Source organism: Ammospiza nelsoni, chromosome 1, assembly GCF_027579445.1.
Source record: "Ammospiza nelsoni isolate bAmmNel1 chromosome 1, bAmmNel1.pri, whole genome shotgun sequence".
Taxonomy (NCBI): Eukaryota; Metazoa; Chordata; class Aves; order Passeriformes; family Passerellidae; genus Ammospiza; species Ammospiza nelsoni.
The window spans coordinates 22574456-22585751 of record NC_080633.1 but is presented as its reverse complement, the minus strand read 5'-3'; positions in this window follow the sequence as shown (position 1 = coordinate 22585751).

Sequence of the window (11296 nt, the reverse complement as noted above, 5' to 3'; positions counted from 1 at the left end):
AACCACATACAGTGGAAGAAACAGATATACCCAATGATGTGATGAGTCCAACTATGTATTCAAGCAACATATACAGATTATAATAAAAGACTAAGTTTACTACAATATAGGGAAAGGCAAAGCAAGGTTACCATTCCAAAATCTGCTCAGCTGCAGCAGTGTACACTGTATTAGAGCAATACCCAGCATTTGCTTAGAGATTGAACAAAAATGGCCTTACTTGCTCAGATCAAAGGTTCACCTCAGTGCGTCCTGTCTCTGACAGTGGCTGATAATGAATGATCAGAGAATAAAAAGAGAGGAAGAATATAACAATATTTCCCCCTGTAATCTTCCAACCCTACATATCTGTGATTTAGGGATTTCTTAAGGCAGTAGTAGTATCTTTGCACTTCACAGCAGCTCCTGTGGTTTCACACTCTCACAGAATTATTTCTTCACCTCTGTTGGCTTGCCTACATGCTTGGAAAACAGAAGCGTGAACAAGAAAATAAGGAGCTGTTTCTCCCCTGAGTTTTCTGTAGGAACATAGTCTTGTAAAACATTTTACAAACTGGAATTTTGCTTAGTGTTAGCATGGATTCCCACACCCCAGGCTTCAGGGATGCATGATGCGGGCCAGGGCTGGTGCTCACACCCGCAGAGGGGTGGTCTCTAAAAGTCACTCAGGACATGGTCACATGAGTGGAGGGGAATCAGCCTCTTAAAGAATTTGTGGCTTTTTGGGTTTACCCTTGCAAACTGAGCTTGTAATGAGCTTTAAAAAAAAAAAATAAAATCATAGACCACGAATGTTCTATTTAAAGTCATGTGAGATTTGGGCCAAGGACAACCTATGAGAACAGATAAAACTATGCAGTGAAAAACTGCAGGACATTAATTAAAACCAGAAAAAATGTTACCCAAGTGTTGGTATTAATAGGTATTAGCTATACATGTGAGGAGCTAGTTCTCTGGTCTTTTAACTAGACTAAAATATTTATTTCTCATTCTTATTTTTTTCTCACTTTAATGTTTTACTGAGTTTCCTTTCAAATGAATTTCAAATAGTGTCTTGAAAGTCTTGGCTTCAGCTTTTAAGTTCTCCTACTTCCTCAACTGTTTAGTAAATACCAACATTCTTCTTGTTCTTTTGTACAAAGTTTGAAGTTTGTAAAACAACCACTTTTTCTGGGGCATGTCAAAAAGAAAGATGAATTAGTCCTGTAATCTCTTTCAAAATAACATTAAAGTAATAGATAATACAGTACTTATCTTCACTGGGATTCAGCAAAACACTCAAGCTAATCCTCATCCACTTTAAAATAACAAAACAAAGAGAAAAACACAATGAAAAGAGCAAAAAAAAGGAAGAAGATGCCCATCTCATATCTGAGATATTCTAATATAATTAACACTTACATGGAGTCTCAGAAGAGCTAAGTGATCAATTCACCAGGAATCTAGCCAGCCAAACCCAGAGAGGTCTGTCCAGTCAGAGACGCCCTTTGCAGCACGCCCAAGAAGGTCACCAAATTCTGCATGCTTTGGAGCAAGCTGGGGAAGAGCTCCTTCCAGAGTCTGAAGCCATCTCCAATGGTGCCCTGCCAGTCACCTTTAAAAAATAACAGGGATCCAGCTACAGTGTCCTGCTGACTGCAGCTGCTGCTGTCTGGCCTGGAGAAAGAGGTGATTCCTCATTCATTCCCACTGGTTTCTGAAAACCGCAGGGTCACACAGTGAAACTGTTTAGAATTCATGTTTCCAAACACAAATTAAAGTGCTGACAAACATCAATTGAGCTGCTAAAAGCAGTTAGTAAAATTATATTTAGGCGTTTAAAAGAGACCTCCCTTTTTGATGACTATTTTCATTAACATCATTCAATCTACCTGCATGCACTAGAGCAAGCAAATTCATTCTGCTCATGCAGAAGTGTGATCAGGCAATGTCTTTTGTCTATTTATAAATATAAAGGTTCTATAAGATTAATGAAGTTAAATGCATGGGGGTTTTATGTTTTTTTTCTGGAAGTTTGCATTTAAATATCAAGGAGTCCTCCAAGCTGAACTAACAACTTGCAACTGCAAATGTCTTCAAATTTAATTTTGAATCCAAGACTTGGTTCAGAAAAGCACTTGAGCACTTGCCCAAATCCCACTGACATTGAGATAAAAAAATCTACTAAGAAAAGCAAACTTTCATCTTTTGGTATCTAGAAGCAGCTTCCACACCAAATGAGCAGTCCTTAAGTGCTGGTTTTAAGCTTTGACCTTTGCACATGGTGATGGAAAAGGGAATTGTAATTGTGCTGGTACCAGGGAGACTGATATACAGAAAGAAAGAGGAGCCTTGGAGCCCTGTGGCAGACCGAAGGGAGAATGATGTGGGTGTTGTTGTTTGCCAACATCTGGGCACCATCCAGCTGTTTGCAACTAGAAAGACTAGTTGTTATTCACTACATCATAAATTACTACATTGCCCAAAGTGAAGATAAGATTAACCATGTTAGCCTTCTTCATTGCTCTGCCTTATCTCCTCTTGCCAGTGGAGAGCAAGGGCTGAAGTACAGCACTTAGACCTTTAATTACAACGTTCCTTTTGATGATAATAAAACCTTTCCTTTTCTAAAGGCAGCATTAGAATGAGGGATCCACAGAAGCCTTTGCAGCAGGAGTTCAGTAACAACCACGGTAACCAGTAGCATCTTGCTACATTTTCACACAATTTTAGCCAAAGTTAGTGGTTTTCTGGGGAAAAAGGACAAGTGAAAGGAGTTCTGAAAAAGAAATAGTTGGAGATATTTCCATCACTATCAATTACAAAGCTTTTGTTCCTGCAGCACCCATGACCTATGTGAAGAGTTTGCAGATGACTGTTGCAGTTTCCTGGTACAAACTACTTGCCAAATATCAAACCAAATATTACTTTAGCCATCAACAAAGCCGTGTCTACAACTACTGGAATTCAGGAGACAAAAAAAGCTGCTTATTTCCAGAAGAGTGAGGGCTCCTAATCAGTTCTTCTGTTAGTATCCTCTCAGGTTTGATGGGGTCTTTTTTCTTTTCTCTTTTTTCCTTTCTTTCCATTGCTATAGGGTTTTTTTTTTTTTTCTAACATATTACATGTGCCATTTTCTTGGGCTTACCTGGTAAGGTTTTGGCAGCAGGAGTAGTCACTGTGAAAGAATAATAGCATCTGACCATATGCCAGAGCCTTCTCCAGCTGGGTCTAAGCTGGACCCACTGCTGGCCAAAACTGAGTGCATCAGCAATGTTGGTAGTGTCTCTGTGACATATATTAGGAAATTAGAATATATGTAAATATTAGAATATTTAGGAAAGGGTAAAATATGCTGCATAAGAGCAGCCAGGAGAGAGGAGTGAGAATATCTGAGAAAACACTCTGCAGGCACCAAGGTCAGTGCAAAGAGGGGCAGGAGGGGTTCCAGGCACTGGAGCAGAGATTCCCCTGTGGTGCAGGCTGTGGTGAGCCAGGGCTGTGCTCCTGCAGCGCCTGGAGGTGCACACAGAGCAGAGATCCTCCTGCAGCTCATGAAGGAGCCGGTGCTGGAGCAGGTGGATGTGCCCCACAGGAAGATGTGAACCCATGGGGGTGCCACCCTGGAACAGGGCTGCTGGCAGGATCTGTGGCCTGTGACTGCCCACACTGCTGCAGTCTGTTCCTGAAGGGCTGCACCCCAGACCCAGGCTGGAGCAGCTCTTGGAGAAATGCAGAAACCCATTTGGGAGACATTTGTGTATAACTGGAACAGGGAAAGAGTGTGAGAGGGAAGGAGTGGCAGAGACTGCAGCTTCCTTTTCCCATTCCTTTGCATTGCTTGGAAGTGGGAAACAGAACAGGGAGTAAAAGTGAACCCAGAAAGAAGGGAGTGATTACAGATTTTTTTCTTATTTCTCAGTATCCTACTCTGTTTAATTGACAAGAAAAGAAATTAATCTTCCTCAAGCTGAGTCTGTTTTGCCCATGATGGTACTTTCTAAGTGATCTCACTTTCTTTCACTCTCTATTTTTGTCATTTTCTCCCCCATCCTGTTGATGGAGGAGGGAGTGAGGGAGTCATTTTGTGGGCCGCTGGCAGCCAGCCAAGGTCAAGCCACCACAACCTTTAAGAAAACAAAAGAAGGAAAATTATTATGATGAATTTTAATTATATATTTGAACAGAGGAAAACAGGCCACATGCCAACACTTCAAACTTGAAGCATTTGTTAAGCAGCAGTCACTGACTAAATCAATGGGGTGGGTTGCTGTCTATTAACCTAGGGCAGCATCCTACTTCTGTACTTCAGTAAGAAACAACATGAGTGATCAGATGAGCCATTTATCATACGCAGCAGAATGAATTATTAAGTTTAAGGGACGTGTTATATGCTAGGCAAATTCTGGTCAACAACATGTCTAAAAAAGAAAATACCCAAAATGCAGAACCCCCAAAATATATTCTTAATTTAAGTGCATTGGTAGCATCATTGATTGTTTCCAGTTCCCTCCTGTTTTGCTGCTTTGCCTTGTTGTTTTCCCGAGTCCTTAAGACTGTGGAGAAATCAGATCATTCATCAAAACCTTCCTTTTTTTTCTCAAACTGGTGGAGAAAAAGCCAGCTGGGAAGGAAACTCATTTTCAGGCAAAGAACAGACATCAGTGTACCCTGATCTCATTTGTGCCACTCCCTGTCAAACTATAGTTTGACTTTTCCTATCTTAATTGTCAGCAGGGACTAATTTCTATTTTGGAGGTTTTCCTGTTCCTCGTGGAGCTTGGTGCTTTCTTCTTCCAGCTTTTGGCATATTTGAAATTTGCAAGGAGGACTTCCAAATTAGTTTCAAAATTCTGTCTTGTTGTGAATCCCTGGGAATGTTCCTCAATTTACCAAACAAAAGAGTTCAGATAGAGCCATCACAAGGAGCACAAGGAAGAAAGGAAATATTTGGACATGCTGTGTAGCTAGATTCTAGCAGTAATCCAACAGACTCTGTAGAGGTGGTCCTCAAGCTCCCATTCACTTCTTACACTTCTCAGGTGGCTTTCGTGGTTCTGTGGTAAATAAATCTCTTTGTTAACCTGATCATCATGTTACATTAATGAAAGTTTTAAATTACAAGAATGGTTCTACTGAAAATAACATGTCCTGACCAAGTCGGTTCTTGATCCAAAATTATTTTCTATCCTTCTGCAGATTTTTAGCAAGATGGAGCATCAGCATGTGTATGATTAACGTCTCTCATCCTCTCATCCATTATGACAAAAATATGCATGCCCTCTAAAGTTCTTCTCTGCACTGGATTTGCTGTTTAACAGAACATAGTCCACAAAATACAAGGCCAACTGCAAGTACAATGTCTTGAAAAATATCATGTACTCTACTCTTTCCCCAAAAGCAGTCCCTCAAAATATATTAACAATATAATATTACTTTGTCAAAGGATGCTGAAACAGGAAAATACTCATTTTTGCATAGCTCACGTGCAGAAACATGGTGTAATAAATGCATTTATACACACATATGTCTGAACACATATACATGTACAAATAATGACAAGCTTCATTAGATTGTCTGCAATTGTCTCAAATTCTGGAGTCTGAGTCTGGCAGCAGAGAGATTAAAATAGGATTGAGACAAAAATGGTGTTAAAGTGCTGTCTTATTCATACCTACACTTCAATTGACATCAACACAGTATCACCCCTCAGTTGCACAATCATTAAATCAACAGTGCTCTTATAAGACCCTTTTTTACCTTTTACAAACATGTAAGCATATAAATATAAAGAAATACAAATTCACAACTCAAAAGTGTTTTGCTGCCTTAGGGAACATAGGACTGAAAAAGTCAAAGAGCAGAAGCCAGGGACAAGCCTGTGAAAGGCAATGCCTTTTGGTGGGCCATCTCTCAGCCACCTGAATACACTATCAGATAAAAGAAACCCAGCAGGATTTTACTTTGTCACGTCTAAGATTAAACCTACTTAATACACTTCCTTCTAAAAGCAGATATTACAGCTAAAATCTTTAAGAAAGTAGACTGCCTAAATATTTAATCTTCCCTGTGTTTTGCATATAGCAATAGATGTAAGTTCTCCAAGTTCCAGTAAGAACTTTGTCAGTTTAATTTTAAAGAAATTTAATCACACTTTTATCTATTTGGGGGCAGTCAGTTAAAGAAGAAATTGCATTTAATTTTTGATAGGGATGAAAGGGGGAAAACTCAGCGCCACAATCACTATTTGTAGCTTATTACCTATCACAAGTTACAAACTTTTAACTTCCGTCATAATGTATTTGCAAAGATAAATCTCTATTTGACATTTTGTTTAATATAGTAATAACAGATTCTAATAATGCAAACACAAATATGTAATATTTTATTTATATTATAAAATAATATAAAATCTATTCTGATTATCCTAGGTTTGAGAAATTTTACTATATATTCTTGTATATATTATATACATACATTAAAAAGCAAACACACATATATGTAAATATATGGATAGAATTGCAGAGTTTGAAATGAAAGAAACACATTCACTTGCTCAGTCCAGAACTTCAAAAAAGCAATTACACCATAAAATCTCTTTCAAATTCCTTATAATGTTTCTGGAGCGTGATAAAATGAAGCAGGGTAGAGGAGGAGGAGGAGGAGGAGGGGAAGTAGGGGAGAGAATCAAAACGGTATCAAGAACCTAACAACCTAACAACTTCTGCTCTAATAGTCCAGTTGGCAACTATTAGAATACTACAGCAGGGAGGGAGGTATTCTGAAAACATTTGATAAACATGGCCTTTGAGAGACACTTAGAAGTGTTCTAAATTATAATCCTTCACTTTTAAAACACATCACATCTTAATGTTGAAGTCTGGATCCAGAGTCAAGTAAAACTTCCAGAAGTTGGGTGAATTTGTAGTTTCACAAGGAAATAAGGCACTCACCTGGCACATGAGTTCCAGACTGATCCAGAGACCAGGAGACCTTATCATAGATGATTTTGTTTCAGAATGAAAGATTCACAATAGGAAAAAAACCAATTCTTTTTACACTGAATGGTTTTGAAAGAAATCACTATTCTTTGTCAAAGACATGCATTGAATTAAGGATGGAAAAATCTATTAGAAACTACAGTAATCTTTACAAAAAATGACAGTATATAAAAAAGTAACATATTTTTTACATGTGAAACTTTCCTTCAAAATGTCTTCTGAGGAGTTAGGACTCCGTGTTTTCTTTTGGAAAAAAAAAATAGTATTTCTGGATGCATAATACTGATATTTTTATCTAAGACAGTAAAGACTGGAAAATAATCTTTCCAGGGTACACTCTATCTTCCTATAATCTTGTAGAGGAAAGTGTTCAAAGCTAGAATAGTTCAAAGGGTACAATCAAAATCATGGATCAACTTGGAATTAATAACAGTAATGATTATCTGGCATGACAGATTTTTAGACATTTTGTTGCTTTCTGTTATTTTATGAGAATTTATGGAGATTTTCTCATTATGAACAAAGTATCTCTTCTGGAAGCACACTTCAAATATTAAAAGCCGTTGTGAAAACTCAGGGAGCAAAAACTTAGCCTGAACTTCTCCGCATGCAAGAAATGCCTCCCAAAAGCTCCTTTTAATATAATTTATCCCTTTTTAACCCCGTACTTCTTCAAATGCCTATCTATTCTCTTCCAGCACTTTTAACAAATTAAGGTCTTTTCCCCCCTCAGATCAAAGCTGTAACTCTAAGGGCTCCTAGGAGTGATGAGTTAAATTTATATTTGAAATCAAAATTTTCCGACACAACATTTATTTACAATTAATTATTCCTTAATAATATGAAATGAAGACATGCAGATATTTTTATTTCATTCTAGTATTCCTGAAAGGAACAATGGCAAAGTCTTAAATCACTAAATTGAAAATATACATGTATGGAAGAAAGAACCAATTATGTATTTAAGAAACATGAAACCATTCATTCATACTGAGAATACAGGCTACTGCTTAAAGCAATAAACTACATTGTAGGAAGGAATAGTTTAGAACACCTCAGGCAGAAAGAACAGAACTATTTCAGCTGTTCCTCACCCAAAAAGTCCTCAGGGCTCACCACAGGGCAAACCATCAGCCGTGCAAGGGAGTTGAATCACAAACTTGTGTTAATAAATTTTCCCACAGATTTGGCCCTTTAGAGAAAAATTTTTTCCAAAATTACCTTCAAATTTCATTCAAATCATAACAGTTCTGACTATACATTTTTTTTAGCACAAAGAAGGGTTAAATTTGATCCCATGCATTTTGAAGGTACTCACATCAGGGTAAAATTTTTTTTCAATATCCAAGCCATGTCCCTCATATTTCTCCTCAAGGAGCTTCTGACCACCTCCTTGATTATATCTCCTACTTTTGCAACATTCGTGAGGTTAGTTTTGGCAAGCTTTGGTCCTTTGCACTGCACCTTATGTAACCCCAGTCCGATTTCTTGTAGGCAGTAAATCTCCCAATTTTCTAGATTTTTGGTTTTTTCAATTGCATTTCATTTGATCATATCTGCTTTCCAAAGTGCTAGTAAGACTTTCATTTCTGTTTTGAGAGATTTTGTTTCCCTTTCTGAAAGGAAGAGGAAAAAAAAATATGCAACAAAGTGGAAACCTTCAAAAGCCATGGCAAGCCATCAAGTGGAGGGACATGCACAAAAGCATACAAAAATTCATCCCCGCTGAAATCAAGGAAATCCTATAAAAGGACTTACAAACTCTCTGGAATGGAGATACCATCAAAGGAATTGCAATTAGAGGAGAAAAAAAGAAATTTGGGAAATTTGGAAAATTTAGTGACTACCAGAAAATGGACCAGGATCATATCAGGTGCAGTGCAAAGGACCAGAACAGGCCAAAATTAAGCTTTTGCAAAAGCAGGGGAAAAAGTCAAGGAGGAAGACACAACTTGGAGGAGAAGAGATAATGCAATACAACAGGACATGGCATGAATACTTAAAAAAAAAAAAGAAAAATCTTTCCCAAAGTCAAAGCCATCAAAAGGCAGGCCCTATGCCATCAATTGCAGGCACATGCACCAAAGCTTGCCAAAATTGATCCCCCCTTGTTGAAGATTGCAATACAAGATGTTTTCCATTACCATCTGCATGGCAGATTACCTTTGTCAAATGGGCAGTTTGGTTTATCTCTCTCTTTGAGTGACATTCACACCTCCCTCGGGAGGGGACCTCCGCTGATAACAGACTATTGAATGTCACTGCATGACTGATAAGAACTGTAACATCCCACAGTGAGATGCTCCGCCCAGAGGGAGGAGCCAAACATTGCTCCCCAGATATAATCTGGGATTCTGGAACACCAGCATGGCTTTTCTTCACAAAATTCCCCAGAGGAACAGCAGCTGTCTCTTCTTCCACTGGATCTTCAGAGGAAGAATACATCCTTCTCTACAGATCCCCCTTGCTCCAACAGAACCACACCTTCAGACACTTCAGAAGGACTGCAGCCACAATTCCAATTGGACTGCCACCAACACCCTGACCCACAGGGTGTCAGGTTGGGTTCTGACTCGGTCAGTGTTGTGCTAGTGTACTGCATTGTTTATTTTATCCCTTTTTTTGTTTCTTTTCCCTATTAAAGAACTGTTATTTCCTGGTCCCATATTTTTGCCTGAGAGCCCCTTAATTTAAAATTTATAGCAATTTGGAGGGGTGGGGAGGGTTTACATTCTCCATTTCAGGGGAGGCTCCTGCCTTCCTTAGCAGACTTCTGTCTTTCCAAACCAAGAGACCGTTAAAGGCCAAAACAGAAAAGAAGAATTTAGAAATACTCTGGAATAGAAATAGCATCAAAAGAATTGCAATTGGACGAGGAAAAAAAAGAAAATTGGGAAATTTAGTGACTACAAGGAAATGGACCGGGATTATATCAGGTGCAGTGCAAAGGACCAAAAGAGGCCAAAACTAATCTCACAGATGTTGCAAAAGCAGGGGAACAAATCAAGGAGGAAGACTCAACTTGGAGGGGAAGATATGAGGGACATGGCATGGATACTTAAAAGAAAATAATAATAAACTGAAAAAAAATCTTTCCCAAAGTCAAAGCCATCAAAAGGCAGGCTATATGCCATCAAGTGCAGTCACATGAACCAAAGCTTGCCAAAACTGATCCCTGCTGAGGGCCAAAACACAAAAGAAGGACTTACAAACAATCTGGAAGGGAGATACCATCAAAGGAATTGCAGTTGGAGGAGGAAAAAAATAAAATTGGGAAATATAGTGACTACAATACTAACTAACTCTAAAACCCAGCACAAAAAGAATTATTGGCATGGGCCACAATAAACATTTTCGGTAGCAGGCATGTGTATGTGGGAAAACAGTCATAAAACCAAGATAATGTGAATTTAATAAAATCAAAGGGTTTCTGTTTATCTCAGATTTAACATTATCAATACTACATTGGAAATATTTAGCCATTCTAAAGCAAATCAATTTTGAAGTTGTACTCCAGCACAAGAGATTTTTCTTTTTAAATTTTAGCAATATGAAGAGTGCTTTCTTTCTTAATTAAGTAGGAAGGAAAATTCTCTCTACTTCTTCTTTGCCCCTCCATTTGTGCCATATTTATACTACCAACATACATACCATCATATGGAGCACATGCCTCAAACCAGACATTTTAAATTTTGAAAGGATTACTTTTAGGAATATCCTAAACCTCTTAGAAAACAAAAGTGAAAGTTATAACTAGAAACAACTTCTCAGTTTGCTCAAATATTTGCTTTTTGAGAAAATAGCATATGCAGTTACAAATGAGAGTACCAAGTAGTTCAGGAGGGGTTTTTGCTTTTTCCTTTCTTTCAGCATGCTTTTTCCTTTCTTTCAGCATTTTCTGAAAGAAAATTCCTTCAGAATTTTCCTATTTTCACTTGTGGCTCTAATTTTAAAATGGGCAGATAGAGTAAAACTAACTTGTACAAAAGCCAGCTGAAGTCATAACTGGGAAAGAAGTGAAAGCGAATAAGTAATCATAGAGATTTAAAAGGAGAACAACATTTTGGTTCCTTATTTAATTGCTCACAGAAAACTCATCATCACTGATTTCAACAAAGGCCACATGGTATGAGAGATCCCAAACTGTAAGAATATTGTCCTTCTGCTTTAGTTTTAACTTAGCCACTTACAAAAAAATTAGCATTTGGGTCTTGGGATGTTTTCCAGACTGTTGCTCAAAGCTCTTTTTTGCCTGGTTAATTAGAGCTTAGTCCAGAGCTGGGGAAAGGAGAGGAGGAGACCAGCATTGCCCTCCA